Source organism: Nerophis lumbriciformis, linkage group LG30 (assembly GCF_033978685.3).
Source record: "Nerophis lumbriciformis linkage group LG30, RoL_Nlum_v2.1, whole genome shotgun sequence".
Taxonomy (NCBI): Eukaryota; Metazoa; Chordata; class Actinopteri; order Syngnathiformes; family Syngnathidae; genus Nerophis; species Nerophis lumbriciformis.
Genome location: NC_084577.2, coordinates 28,955,087 through 28,971,392, shown reverse-complemented (window position 1 = coordinate 28,971,392; position 16,306 = coordinate 28,955,087).

The window sequence follows — 16,306 nt, the reverse complement described above, 5'->3', positions numbered from 1 at the left end:
GACAAATACAAATAAGGCAACAAGAGAAGTATCCTACACTTCTCTTTTGTAAAGTAAATCTGAACAGCTGATATGGGCATTGTGGAGAATGCATATGTGTTTAAGAGTTATTTCTTTTTACATAGCCATGTTTAGAGTAGCTAGTACGTTTCCTTTGTATATTCTACCAGTTTCTCTTTGTCCTCAGATGCCTGTTTAGTGTCTTAACCATTGGAATGTGAATACAAACCCCAATTATTCCTTATCAGTGTTGCGAGAAGTGGGGGGTTTTCTTTGTGTGCAAGGAGTTGGCTTTTCCGTTTGAATGAAGCCGGTGTGAATGTATTGGTCCAGGTGGTTCTCCTGAAATTTCAGTAAAACTTGATAATATTCCTATTCTGTCTTGGTGATCCTTCTTACTCAGCATATATGTCATCGAAAGAACTTGGGATTGACCAGTAACTTAGATTCCCTGGGAGGAAGAGCTGGTCGACATCAACAAAAGATTAAAAAAAAAAGAAAAAAAAGAAGTAGGGATCGAAGAAGACATGTAAAAACAACGGTCACACACAATTAAAAATAAATGGTGTTGTTTGAACAGACTTGGTGTAGAGACAGACATGAGGGAATGTCATCAACTTGAAGTGAGGATGAAAACAACATGAACTTTCACACCTGGCGTATTGTTGATGTTATGTGAAGTGGTAGTTTCCTGGCTGGCTTGCAGATGAATCATTTGGTGGTGTGTGCGAGGGCCTGGAGAGCATGACGCACTTCTCACTCGTCCTTTTCCTGGGCAGTCGCCATGTCGGGGAGACAAGGAGGGGACAAAGTAAGAGGTGGGCTTTGTTTAGGGGACTTATCTGATCCCTGAGATGGTCGTCACATGTCAGCATCCTGCTAAGTAGGGTATCACTGCTATCAATAATGGTATCGGGTTGATACTCGGGCTATACTTTGTGGCACTTTTTCTTCAATACGTCCAGAAAATTACTCAACTTTTCTCTCTTCTAGTCTTCACTTTCTCCTTCCTGCTCAAGCATACTAACATTAATTATAGGACTTATTTTTAAAAATGTACTTATTTGACTTATTTTAACACTTGTATAAGTCGGTCTCTTTTGGATAACCAAAGTTGTTTCTATATTTTATTTAAACTGTCATTAAAATAATTAATTAATAAAAAATTATTGTTGTGAATTATTGACCTATTAAAGGCTCCAATTACTTCACATCAAATATTACACTTTGATCATTTTGGTTGGGAAAATATTGCATATGTTGTGTTTTTGCAATTAAAAAACAAACATAAAATCATCAACAGTAAAAAGTATGACTTATTTTTAACACTTTTATGGGTCGGGGCCTTTCAGATCCCCAAGAATTTTAGTGGGAATTTTAGGTGTTTTTTGGTTTGTGTGTTTTAACTGTCATTTTTCAAAATAATAATTAATTAAAATCAATGTTGTTATGAAATATTGACATATTTAAGGCTCCATTTACTTCATATCAAATAACACACTTTGAACATTTTTTGGAGAAAAATATTGCACATTTTGAGTGTTTGCCATAAAAAAAACCTAGTTTTCTATGACAAAAATGGCATAAAACAAACACAAAAAATAAGTAAACATTAAAAAAAAAAATAATAATAAAATAAAAATATTGTTATGAAATATTGACATATTTAAGGCTCAAATTACTTCACATCAAATATTACACATTTTGAAATAGTTTTTATAAAAAATATTTCATAACTAGTGTTTTTGCCATTAAAAAAACTATGTTTTCTATAACACACACACACACACACACACACACCAAAAAAAATTAGTTGAAAAATAATAAAGTAAATCGACGGATAGATCTGAAGTTGACTTATTTCTCTGACTTACTTTTTAACACTTTTGGATAGCCAAGAATTTTTGTGTTTTTTTTAACTGTCATTAAAATAATAATTAAAATGAATGTTATGAACTAAGGCTCCAATGACTTCACTTTGATCATTTTGGTTGGGGAAAATATTGCATATGTTGTGTTTTTGCAATTAAAAAACAAACAAAAAAAACCGGCATAAAACATAAAATCATCAACAGTAAAAAGTATGACTTATTTTTAACACTTTTATGGGTCGGGGCCTTTCGGATCCCCAAGAATTTTAGTGGGAATTTTAGGTGTTTTTTGGTTTGTGTGTTTTAACTGTCATTTTTCAAAAATAATAATGAATTAAAATCAATGTTGTTATGAAATATTGACATATTTAAGGCTCCATTTACTTCATATCAAATAATACACTTTGAACATTTTTTGGAGAAAAATATTGCACATTTTGAGTGTTTGCCTTAAAAAAACCTAGTTTTTTTATGACAAAAATGGCATAAAACAAACACAAAAAATAAGTAAACATTAAAAAAAAAAAAAAAAAAAAAAAAAAAAAAAAATCTTGTTATGAAATATTGACATATTTAAGGCTCAAATTACTTCACATCAAATATTACACATTTTGAAATAGTTTTTATAAAAAAATATTGCATTACTAGTGTTTTTGCCATTAAAAAAACTATATTTTCTATAACAAAGAGCCTCCTCCACACACACACACACCAAAAAAAATTAGTTGAAAAATAATAAAGTAAATGGACGGATAGATCTGAAGTTGACTTATTTCTCTGACTTACTTTTTAACACTTTAGGATACCCAAGAATGTTTGTGTTTTTTTTAACTGTCATTAAAATAATAATTAAAATTAATGTTATGAACTAAGGCCCCAATGACTTCACTTTGATCATTTTGGTTGGGAAAATATTGCATATGTCGTGTTTTTGCAATTAAAAAACAAACAAAAAAACCGGCATAAAACATAAAATCATCAACAGTAAAAAGTATGACTTATTTTTAACACTTTTATGGGTCGGGGCCTTTCGGATCCCCAAGAATTTTAGTGGGAATTTTAGATGTTTTTTGGTTTGTGTGTTTTAACTGTCATTTTTCAAAATAATAATGAATGTTGTTATGAAATATTGACATATTTAAGGCTCCATTTACTTCATATCAAATAACACACTTTGAACATTTTTTGGAGAAAAATATTGCACATTTTGAGTGTTTGCCATAAAAAAAACCTAGTTTTCTATGACAAAAATGGCATAAAACAAACACAAAAAATAAGTAAACATTAAAAAACCCAAAAGAAAAATATAAAAAAATCTTGCTATGAAATATTGACATATTTACGGCTCAAATTACTTCACATCAAATATTACACATTTTGAAATAGTTTTTATAAAAAATATTGCATAACTAGTGTTTTTGCCATTAAAAAAACTATGTTTTCTATAACACACACACACCAAAAAAAATTAGTTGAAAAATAATAAAGTAAATCGACGGATAGATCTGAAGTTGACTTATTTCTCTGACTTACTTTTTAACACTTTTGGATACCCAAGAATGTTTGTGTTTTTTTTAACTGTCATTAAAATAATAATTAAAATGAATGTTATGAACTAAGGCTCCAATGACTTCACTTTGATCATTTTGGTTGGGGAAATATTGCATATGTTGTGTTTTTGCAATTAAAAAACAAACAAAAAAACCGGCATAAAACATAAAATCATCAACAGTAAAAAGTATGACTTATTTTTAACACTTTTATGTGTCGGGGCCTTTTGGATCCCCAAGAATTTTAGTGGGAATTTTAGGTGTTTTTTGGTTTGTGTGTTTTAACTGTCATTTTTCAAAATAATAATGAATGTTGTTATGAAATATTGACATATTTAAGGCTCCATTTACTTCATATCAAATAACACACTTTGAACATTTTTTGGAGAAAAATATTGCACATTTTGAGTGTTTGCCTTAAAAAAACCTAGTTTTTTTATGACAAAAATGGCATAAAACAAACACAAAAAATAAGTAAACATTAAAAAAAACAAAAGAAAAATATAAAAAAATCTTGTTATGAAATATTGACATATTTAAGGCTCAAATTACTTCACATCAAATATTACACATTTTGAAATAGTTTTTATAAAAAATATTGCATAACTAGTGTTTTTGCCATTAAAAAAAACTATATTTTCTATAACAAAGAGCCTCCTCCACACACACACACACCAAAAAAATTTTGTTGAAAAATAATAAAGTAAATCAACGGATAGATCTGAAGTTGACTTATTTCTCTGACTTACTTTTTAACACTTTTGGATACCCAAGAATGTTTGTGTTTTTTTTAACTGTCATTAAAATAATAATTAAAATGAATGTTATGAACTAAGGCTCCAATGACTTCACTTTGATCATTTTGGTTGGGGAAAATATTGCATATGTTGTGTTTTTTAAAAATGGCATTAAACCAAAGTATTTAAAAAAAAAACAAAAAAAAAAAACATTGTACCGACAGAACTAAATTTGATCTCGAGATTTAAACAATGAAAAGGAAAATGAACACATTACTTATTTTTAATATTTTTATGACTGAGACCCTCCCGGGTTCCTGGGACCAAACTTGACAGGATCCTGAAGGTTAAAAAAAAATGAAAAAAGAAGGGATGAGTAGATAAGACAAAGTTGTCAGAAAGGAGGGATGAGTAGATAAGACAAAGAAGAGAGTCAGGTCTAACGAGGCGTAGGATCACTCAGCCTACACTAATGCAGCTTTTATCCTCCTTGTGTGGACGCTCCTGCTTTTATGGGCCCGCTCGTGGCTTCATGAGTGGTGGCAGCACAGGAGTGTGGGAGAAGGAGACAGCAGTAACAACATTAGTGGTGGCAGCAGTCCTGCAGCGTGTTTATTTGTGTGTGATATCATGTGTGATACAAGCAGTCCTGCAGCGTGTTTATTTGTGTGTGATATCATGTGCAAAACAAGCAGTCCTACAGTGTGTTTATTTGTGTGTGATATCATGTGCGATACAAGCAGTCCTGCAGCGTGTTTACTTGTGTGTGATATCATGTGTGATACAAGCAGTCCTGCAGCGTGTTTACTTGTGTGTGATATCATGTGCGATACAAGCAGTCCTGCAGCGTGTTTATTTGTGTGTGATATCATGTACGATACAAGCAGTCCTGCAGCGTGTTTATTTAAGTGTGATATCATGTACGATACAATCAGTCCTGCAGGGTGTTTACTTGTGTTTGATATCATGAGCGATACAAGCAGTCCTGCAGAGTGTTTACTTGTGTGTGATATCATGTGTGATACAAGCAGTCCTGCAGAGTGTTTACTTGTGTGTGATATCATGTGCGATACAAGCAGTCCTGCAGCGTGTTTACTTGTGTTTGATATCATGTGTGATACAAGCAGTCCTGCAGAGTGTTTACTTGTGTGTGATATCATGTGTGATATCATGTGTGATACAAGCAGTCCTGCAGAGTTTTTACTTGTGTTTGATATCATGTGTGATACAAGCAGTCCTGCAGAGTGTCTACTTGTGTGTGATATCATGTGCGATACAAGCAGTCCTGCAGCGTGTTTACTTGTGTTTGATATCATGTGTGATACAAGCAGTCCTGCAGAGTGTTTACTTGTGTGTGATATCATGTGTGATACAAGCAGTCCTGCAGCGTGTTTACTTGTGTGTGATATCATGTGCGATACAAGCAGTCCTGCAGCGTGTTTACTTGTGTTTGATATCATGTGTGATACAAGCAGTCCTGCAGAGTGTTTACTTGTGTGTGATATCATGTGTGATACAAGCAGTACTGCAGCGTGTTTATTTGTGTGTGATATCATGTGCGATACAAGCAGTCCTGCAGCGTGTTTATTTGTGTATGATATCATGTGTGATACAAGCAGTCCTGCAGCGTGTTTACTTGTGTGTGATATCATGTGCGATACAAGCAGTCCTGCAGCATGTTTACTTGTGTGTGATATAATGAGCGACACAAGCAGTCCTGCAGAGTGTTCACCTGTGTGCGATATCATGTGCGATAGAAGCAGTCAGGCAGAGTGTTTACTTGTATGTGATATAATGTGCGATACAAGCAGACCTGCAGCGTTTACTTATTTGATATCATGTGTGATACAAGCAGTCCTCCACCATGTTTACATGTGTGTGATGTCATGTGCGATACAAGCAGTCCAGCAGTGTGTTTACTTGTGTGCGACGTAATGTGTGATACAAGCAGCCCTGCAGAGCCTTTACCTGTGTGCGATATCATGTGCGATAGAAGCAGTCAGGCAGAGTGTCTACTTGTGTGTGATATCATGTGCGATACAAACAGTCCTGCAGAGTGTTCACCTGTGTGCGATATCATGTGTGATGGAAGCAGTCAGGCTGAGTGTCTACTTGTGTGTGGTATCATGTGCGATACAAGCAGTCCTGCAGCGTGTTTACTTGTGTGTGACATCATGTGCGATACAAGCAGTCCTGCAGCGTGCTTACTTGTGTGTGATATAATGAGCGATACAAGCAGTCCTGCAGAGTGTTTACTTGTGTGCGATATCATGTGTGATGGAAGCAGTCAGGCAGAGTGTTTACTTGTATGTGATAAAATGTGCGATACAAGCAGTCCTGCAGCGTGTTTACTTTTGTGTGATATCATGTGTGATACAAGCAGTCCTGCAGAGTGTTTACTTGTGTGTGATATCATGTGCGATACAAGCAGTCCTGCAGCGTGTTTACATGTGTGTGATATCATGTGCGATACAAGCAGTCCTGCAGCGTGTTTACTTGTGTGTGATATCATGTGTGATACAAGCAGTCCTGCAGAGTGTCTACTTGTGTGTGATATCATGTGCGATACAAGCAGTCCTGCAGCGTGTTTACTTGTGTTTGATATCATGTGTGATACAAGCAGTCCTGCAGAGTGTTTACTTGTGTGTGATATCATGTGTGATACAAGCAGTCCTGCAGAGTGTTTACTTGTGTGTGATATCATGTGCGATACAAGCAGTCCTGCAGCGTGTTTACTTGTGTTTGATATCATGTGTGATACAAGCAGTCCTGCAGAGTGTTTACTTGTGTGTGATATCATGTGTGATACAAGCAGTACTGCAGCGTGTTTATTTGTGTGTGATATCATGTGCGATACAAGCAGTCCTGCAGCGTGTTTATTTGTGTATGATATCATGTGTGATACAAGCAGTCCTGCAGCGTGTTTACTTGTGTGTGATATCATGTGCGATACAAGCAGTCCTGCAGCATGTTTACTTGTGTGTGATATAATGAGCGACACAAGCAGTCCTGCAGAGTGTTCACCTGTGTGCGATATCATGTGCGATAGAAGCAGTCAGGCAGAGTGTTTACTTGTATGTGATATAATGTGCGATACAAGCAGACCTGCAGCGTTTACTTATTTGATATCATGTGTGATACAAGCAGTCCTCCACCATGTTTACATGTGTGTGATGTCATGTGCGATACAAGCAGTCCAGCAGTGTATTTACTTGTGTGTGATATCATGTGCGATACAAGCTGTCCTGCAGTGTGTTTACTTGTGTTTGATATCATGTGTGATACATGCAGTCCTGCAAAGTGTTTACTTGTGTGTGATATTATATGCGATACAAGCAGTCCTGCAGAGTGTTTACTTGTGTGTGATATCATGTGCGATACAAGCAGTCCTGCAGAGTGTTTACTTGTGTGTGATATCATGTGTGATACAAGCAGTCCTGCAGAGTGTTTACTTGTGTGTGATATCATGTGCGATACAAGCAGTCCTGCAGCGTGTTTGTTTGTGTGTGGTATCATGTGTGATACAAGCAGTCCTGCAGAGTGTTTACTTGTGTTTGATATCATGTGTGATACAAGCAGTCCTGCAAAATGTTTACTTGTGTGTGATATCATGTGTGATACAAGCAGTCCTGCAGCGTGTTTACTTGTGTGTGACATCATGTGCGATACAAGCAGTCCTGCAGCGTGTTTACTTGTGTGTGATATCATGTGCGATACAATCAGTCCTGCAGGGTTTTTACTTGTGTTTGATATCATGAGCGACACAAGCAGTCCCGCAGTGTGTTTACTTGTGTGCGATATAATGTGTAATACAAGCAGTCCTGCAGAGTGTTTACTTGTGTGTGATATCATGTGTGACACAAGCAGTCATGCACCATGTTTACATGTGTGTGATGTCATGTGCGATACAAGCAGTCCAGCAGTGTGTTTACTTGTGTGCAATATAATGTGTGATACAAGCAGCCCTGCAGAGTCTTTACCTGTGTGCGATATCATGTGCGATAGAAGCAGTCAGGCAGAGTGTCTACTTGTGTGTGGTATCATGTGCGATACAAGCAGTCCTGCAGCGTGTTTACTTGTGTGTGACATCATGTGCGACACAAGCAGTCCTGCAGTGTGCTTACTTGTGTGTGATATCATGTGCGATACAAGCAGTCCTGCAGCGTGTTTACTTGTGTTTGATATCATGAGCGACACAAGCAGTCCTGCAGAGTGTTTACCTGCGTGCTATATCATGTGCGACACAAGCGGTCCCGCAGAGTGTTTACCTGCGTGCGATATCATGTGCGACACAAGCAGTCCCGCAGAGTGTTTACCTGTGCAAAGCTGGACAGAAAGTTAACATCGAAACGTCCTCCAATAAGCACACAAATTAGTCTAATTTTCCAAAGCCATTTACAAAAGGTAAACATGCTAGGCTGTAGGCTACTCGGGGCTAGCAGCTACACCACAGCTAAGCACACAAGCTAGACATCATTGAACAATAGAACATTTGTCAATATAAACAAGTATCTAATCATTAGAGTTGCATATTCCTTACACATACAAAGTCTCCGAGGCATATCAGAAAAAGTATCCAGTAACAAACGTGTCCACACCATTCAACCTACAGGGTCATGAATTAATTACCTCTCCATTTTAACTTAAAGACAGCGTAAGGCTGTCATAAGGTTTTACGTGCCTGCTGAATTTCACTCGATCAAACCTTTTCTAACATTCCACACTTGAGCTCCTCCCACTCTGTAGTTGACATCACATCAGTCCATACTTGCCAACCTTGAGACCTCCGATTTCGGGAGGTGGGGTGTAGGGGTGGGGGGCGTGGTTGGGGGCGTGGTTAAGAGGGGAGGAGTATATTTACAGCTAGAATTCACCAAGTCAAGTATTTCCTATATATATATATATATAGGAAATACTTGACTTTCAGTGAGTGTATATATATATATATATATATATATATATATATATATATATATATATATATATATATATATATATATATATATATATATAAATTGTTGCGTTTTGGACCAGTTGTTCCTCCCGGGGAATTCAAGTCACAAGTCGCTCCCAAATTCTCTACGACACTTAAAGCTGAGTTGAAAAAAACCCACCAGAGACAGAATAGGTATTTTGTTGTATATTTTCAAAGCTTTGCAAATATACTTTTTGAGACCAGTCTCGCCTAGAACATTCTATTGCGCCGCCAAAAATGGTCTCCCTTCCCAACCCCAAAACCCTCTCTCTTGTCCCTTCTCTGTAGACAAAACACATGCTAGTCAAAACACATTCCAAAGAACTCAAGGTTAACACACACAGTTTACTTGCAGAGAAACAGAAAGAGAATAAATGGAAAACACGAGCTGTTTTCAAATATGACTATGAAAGAAAATAAGTAACACTAAAATTCGGATATATGTAAATATCTGCCTCCGTTAATTTATATATATATATATATATATATATATATATATATATATATATATATATATATATATATATATATATATATATATATATATATATATATATATATATATATATATATATATATATATATGTCTTAATAAGGTTATCCAAAAAATAGTGCTCGATACCGTAGTAGAGCGCAATATATGTATGTGTGGGGAAAAAAAAAAATCACAAGACTATTTCATCTCTACAGGCCTGTTTCATGAGGGGGGGTACCCTCAATCGTCAGGAGATTTTAATGGGAGCATTCGCATACCATGGTTTATATAGGGCACAGAGTGGGTGGGTACAGGCTGGCCTAGGGGCGTGGTGATTGGTTCATGTGTTACCTAGGAGGTGTTTCCGTCTATGGCGGCATGTTGTTACAATTTCGCTGCGCTTGTTGAGGGATGACAGGTCTGGACGGTAGATAATAAACAGTTTCTCTTTCAAGCATAGGTTGCATCTTTTATTACCACTATTGTAAGGTGTGCTGGATGCAAGAATTTGCCATGTTATTGAATATTCAACATTATTGTCTTTGAGGTCCCAAATGTGTTTGCTGAGTTCTGTGGTATTTCGCAGGTTTTTGTTCCTGAAAGAAGCCTTGTGGTTGTTCCATCTGGTTTTGAATTCACCCTCGGTTAATCCTACATATGTGTCGGATGTGTTAATGTCCTTGCGTATTACCTTAGATTGGTAGACAACTGATGTTTGTAAGCATCCCCCGTTGAGGGGGCAATCAGGCAAACACTTTCCCAAAGACAACAACCTAAGAAAAGTATTCAACAAGAACAACATCAAATTGAGCTACAGCTGCATGAACAATATACGACAAATCATCTCAAACCACAACAAAACAATTGCAAATGAGCCGTCGACCCCCAGTCAGAACGACTCCAAAACCAACAAAGCATGTAACTGTCGAAAGAAACCTGATTGCCCCCTCAACGGGGGATGCTTACAAACATCAGTTGTCTACCAATCTAAGGTAATACGCAAGGACATTAACACATCCGACACATATGTAGGATTAACCGAGGGTGAATTCAAAACCAGATGGAACAATCACAAGGCTTCTTTCAGGAACAAAAACCTGCGAAATACCACAGAACTCAGCAAACACATTTGGGACCTCAAAGACAATAATGTTGAATATTCAATAACATGGCAAATTCTTGCATCCAGCACACCTTACAATAGTGGTAATAAAAGATGCAACCTATGCTTGAAAGAGAAACTGTTTATTATCTACCGTCCAGACCTGTCATCCCTCAACAAGCGCAGCGAAATTGTAACAACATGCCGCCATAGACGGAAACACCTCCTAGGTAACACATGAACCAATCACCACGCCCCTAGGCCAGCCTGTACCCACCCACTCTGTGCCCTATATAAACCATGGTATGCGAATGCTCCCATTAAAATCTCCTGACGATTGAGGGTACCCCCCTCATGAAACAGGCCTGTAGAGATGAAATAGTCTTGTGATTTTTTTCCCCCACACATACATATATATATATATATATATATATATATATATATATATATATATATATATATATATATATATATATATATATATATATATATATATATATATATTTAAATAAAAAAATAAGAGAAATACTTGAATTTCAGTGTTCATTTATTTACACATATACACACACATAACACTCATCTACTCATTGTTGAGTTAAGGGTTGAATTGTCCATCCTTGTTCTATTCTCTGTCACTATTTTTCTAACCATGCTGGACACCCTCTCTGATGACGCATTCTGCTTCGTCTCCTTGTTGTGTGCGCAGTTGTGCACTGCACTCTCTAAGAGCCCTAGATGTTATTGTCACATATGCATGTACAGTAGATGGCAGTATTGTCCTGTTTAAGAGTGTCACAACATTGCTGTTTACGGCAGACGAACTGCTTTACGGTAGACGAAAACGTGACTGCTGTTGTTGTGTGTTGTTGCCGCGCTGGGAGGACGTTAATGAAACTGCCTAACAATAAACCCACATAAGAAACCAAGAACTCGCCCTCCATCATTCTATAGTTGTAACGTGATTGGGCAGGCACGCTGTTTATATTGTGGGAAAGCGGACGTGAAAACAGGCTGTCGACACGTCACTCAGGTCCGTCTGAATTTCGGGAGATTTTCAGGAGAAAATTTGTCCCGGGAGGATTTCGGGAGTCTCCCGGAAAATCCGGGAGGGTTGGCAAGTATGCATCAGTCCAATATGCCCCCCCCAGGGGTCGTGAATAGGATGGGCTGTGACCTCAGACACGTTGTCAGCGCCACTCCTCTGAGATGATGGGATGACGTCATCATAATAAAATAACAGCGCTTCAATTTGCTCTCCCGGCTGAAACCCCTGGAGTCTTGTTGTGTGCTCAGACTGAGTGTGGGATCAGAAAAGGCAATAATGCTGCGGGGCGGGGGGGTTTTGTGTAAAGGTCACACGGTCATAGCCGCTCACCGTGAGGGTAATTGGACGTGAGTCCGTCTGCAGGTAGCCAGCTGAGCCCTGGAATGTTGGAGGAAACACAAACTGGCTGCGTTTTTGCACGGAGAAGATGGCCGTTAAAAGAGCCTTCAAAAGGAAGTGTGTGTGTCTCCGTGCTCATCCTGGCCTGCAACGTGTGAGACTTGATCATGTCCACCTTTTTGGATTGATTGATTGATTGAGACTTTTATTAGTAGATTACACAGTACAGTACATATTTATTAGTAGATTACACAGTACAGTACATATTCCCTACAATTGACCACTAAATGGTAACACCCAAATAAGTTTTACACTTGTTTAAGTCAGAGTCCACGTTAATCAATTCATGGTAGGGTTAGGGTTAGGGTTAGGGTTAGAGGTTGGGTAAGGGTTACGGTTAGGGTTAGGGAGTGGAGTCTCCACCAGAAGAAGAATATGCAGACGGTTCATGTTCCACTTGAATTAAGAGGTTAGGGTTAGGGTTAGGGTTAGGGTTAGGGTTAGGGTTAGGGTTGGGGTTAGGGTTAGGGTTAGGGTTTGGGGTTAGGGATAGGGGTTAGGTTTGGGTTTGGGGTTAGGGTTAGGGTTAGGTTTAGGATTAGGGTTAGGGTTAGGGAGTGGAGTCTCCACCAGAAGAAGAACATGCAGACGGTTCATGTTCCGCTTGAATTAAGAGGTTAGGGTTGGGGTTAGGGTTAGGGTTAGGGTTAGGGAGTGGAGTCTCCACCAGAAGAAGAACATGCAGACGGTTCATGTTCCGCTTGAATTAAGAGGTTAGGGTTAGGGTTAGGGATAGGGTTAGGATTAGGGTTAGGGTTAGGGTTAGGGTTGGGGTTGGGTTAGGGTTGGGGTTAGAATTAGGGTTAGGGTTAGGGTTAGGCATAAAGAAAAATAGTTGGTTAGGGTTAGGGCTAGGCTTGGGGGTGGGGTTAGGGTTAGGGCTGGGGTTAGGTTTAGGGTTAGGGTTAGGCATAAAGAAAATAGTTGGTTAGGGTTAGGGCTAGGCTTGGGGGTGGGGTTAGGGTTAGGGTTAGGGTTAGAGGGTTAGGGTTAGGGTTAGGGTTAGAGTGTTAGGTTTAGAATTAGGGTTAGGGTTAGGGTTAGGGTTAGAGTTAGAGTTAGAGTTAGGGGTAGGGTTAGGGTTAGGGTTAGGGTTAGGGTTAGGGTTAGAGTTAGAGTTAGAGTTAGAGTTAGGGTTAGGGTTAGGGTTAGGGAGTGGAGTCTCCACCAGAAGAAGAACATGCAGACGGTTCATGTTCCGCTTGAATTAAGAGGTTAGGTTTAGGGTTAGGGCTAGGGTTGGGGTTGGGTTAGGGTTAGAATTAGGGCTAGGGTTAGGGTTAGGGTTAGGCAAAAAGAAAAAGGTGGTTAGGGTTAGGGCTAGGCTTGGGGGTGGGGTTAGGGTTAGGGTTTGGGTTAGGGTTGGGGTTAGGGTTAGGGTTAATGTTAGGGTTAGGGTTAGGGTTAGGGTTAGGGTTAGGGTTAGGGTTAGGGAGTGAAGTCTCCACCAGAAGAAGAACATGCAGACGGTTCATGTTCCGCTTGAATTAAAAGGTTAGGATTAGGTTTAGGGTTAGGGTTAGGGTTAGGGTTAGGGTTAGGGTTAGGGTTAGGGTTGGGGTTGGGTTAGGGTTAGGGTTAGAATTAGGGTTAGGGTTAGGGTTAGGCATAAAGAAAAATAGTTGGTTAGGGTTAGGGCTAGGCTTGGGGGTGGGGTTAGGGTTAGGGTTAGGGTTAGAGTTAGAGTTAGAGTTAGGGTTAGGGTTAGGGTTAGGGAGTGGAGTCTCCACCAGAAGAAGAACATGCAGACGGTTCATGTTCCGCTTGAATTAAGAGGTTAGGTTTAGGGTTAGGGCTAGGGTTGGGGTTGGGTTAGGGTTAGAATTAGGGCTAGGGTTAGGGTTAGGGTTAGGCAAAAAGAAAAAGGTGGTTAGGGTTAGGGCTAGGCTTGGGGGTGGGGTTAGGGTTAGGGTTTGGGTTAGGGTTGGGGTTAGGGTTAGGGTTAATGTTAGGGTTAGGGTTAGGGTTAGGGTTAGGGTTAGGGTTAGGGTTAGGGAGTGAAGTCTCCACCAGAAGAAGAACATGCAGACGGTTCATGTTCCGCTTGAATTAAAAGGTTAGGATTAGGTTTAGGGTTAGGGTTAGGGTTAGGGTTAGGGTTAGGGTTGGGGTTGGGTTAGGGTTAGGGTTAGAATTAGGGTTAGGGTTAGGGTTAGGCATAAAGAAAAATAGTTGGTTAGGGTTAGGGCTAGGCTTGGGGGTGGGGTTAGGGTTAGGGTTAGGGTTAGGGTTAGGGTTAGAGGGTTAGAGGGTTAGGGTTAAGGTTAGAGTGTTAGGTTTAGAATTAGGGTTAGGGTTAGGGTTAGGGTTAGGGTTGGAGTTAGAGTTAGAGTTAGGGTTAGGGTTAGGGTTAGGGTTAGGGTTAGAGTTAGAGTTAGAGTTAGGGTTAGGGTGTGGAGTCTCCACCAGAAGAAGAACATGCAGACGGTTCATGTTCCGCTTGAATTAAGAGGTTAGGGTTAGGGTTAGGGCTAGGGTTGGGGTTGGGTTAGGGTTATAATTAGGGTTAGGGTTAGGGTTAGGGTTAGGCATAAAGAAAAAAGGTGGTTAGGGTTAGGGCTAGGCTTGGGGGTGGGGTTAGGGTTAGGGTTAGGGTTAGGGTTAGGGTAAATGTTAAGGTTAGGGTTAGGGTTAGGGTTAGGGTTAGGGTTAGGGTTAGGGTTAGCGTTAGGGTTAGGGTCAGGGTTAGGGAGTGGAGTCTCCACCAGAAGAAGAACATGCAGACGGTTCATGTTCCGCTTGAATTAAGAGGTTAGGGTTACGGTTAGGGCTAGGGTTGGGGTTGGGTTAGGGTTATAATTAGGGTTAGGGTTAGGGTTAGGCATAAAGAAAAAAGGTGGTTAGGGTTAGGGCTAGGCTTGGGGGTGGGGTTAGGGTTAGGGTTAGGGTTAGGGTAAATGTTAAGGTTAGGGTTAGGGTTAGGTTTAGCATTAGGGTTAGGGTTAGGGTTAGGGTTAGGGTTAGGGAGTGGAGTCTCCACCAGAAGAAGAACATTCAGACGGTTCATGTTCCGCTTGAATTAAGAGGTTAGGGTTAGGGTTAGGGCTAGGGTTGGGGTTGGGTTAGGGTTATAATTAGGGTTAGGGTTAGGGTTAGGGTTAGGCATAAAGAAAAAAGGTGGTTAGGGTTAGGGCTAGGCTTGGGGGTGGGGTTAGGGTTAGGGTTAGGGTTAGGGTTAGGGTAAATGTTAAGGTTAGGGTTAGGGTTAGCATTAGGGTTAGGGTTAGGGTTAGGGTTAGGGTTAGGGTTAGGGTTAGGGTTAGGGTTAGAGTTAGGGTTAGGGTTAGGGTTAGGGAGTGGAGTCTCCACCAGAAGAAGAACATGCAGACGGTTCATGTTCCGCTTGAATTACTTACCCTTTCACACTTCATGCAGCCCTTTCACACATCTACCCCTAATTATTTACCATCAAATCATAATTGTCATACATGAACTGTATATTACTGTATGTGTTATATATAAACTGTATAATACTGCATGTGTTATGTATAAACTGTATAATACTGCATGTGTTATGTATAAACTGTATAATACTGCATGTGTTATATATAAACTGTATAATACTGCATGTGTTATATATAAACTGTATAATACTGCATGTGTTATATATAAACTGTATAATACTGCATGTGTTATATATAAACTGTATAATACTGCATGTGTTATATATAAACTGTATAATACTGCATGTGTTATATATAAACTGTATAATACTGCATGTGTTATATATAAACTGTATAATACTGCATGTGTTATATATAAACTGTATAATACTGCATGTGTTATATATAAACTGTATAATACTGCATGTGTTATATATAAACTGTATAATACTGCATGTGTTATATATAAACTGTATAATACTGCATGTGTTATATATAAACTGTATAATATGTGTTATAAAAAACCCACTGCTCTCTGAGCTGCCACCTTCTCGTGGTAGAGGAGTTGCTATGTTGTCCGGGGGCTCCTATACCCCCTGGTAGGGTCTCCCAAGACAAACAGGTCCTAGGTGAGGGATCAGACAAAGAGCAGCTCGAAGACCTCTATGACAAATAAAAACAAAGGACCCAGATCTCCTTCGCCCGGACGCGGGTCACCGGGCTCCCCCCCCCTCTCTGAGAATCTGGTGAAATGACTGCATGTAAGCAG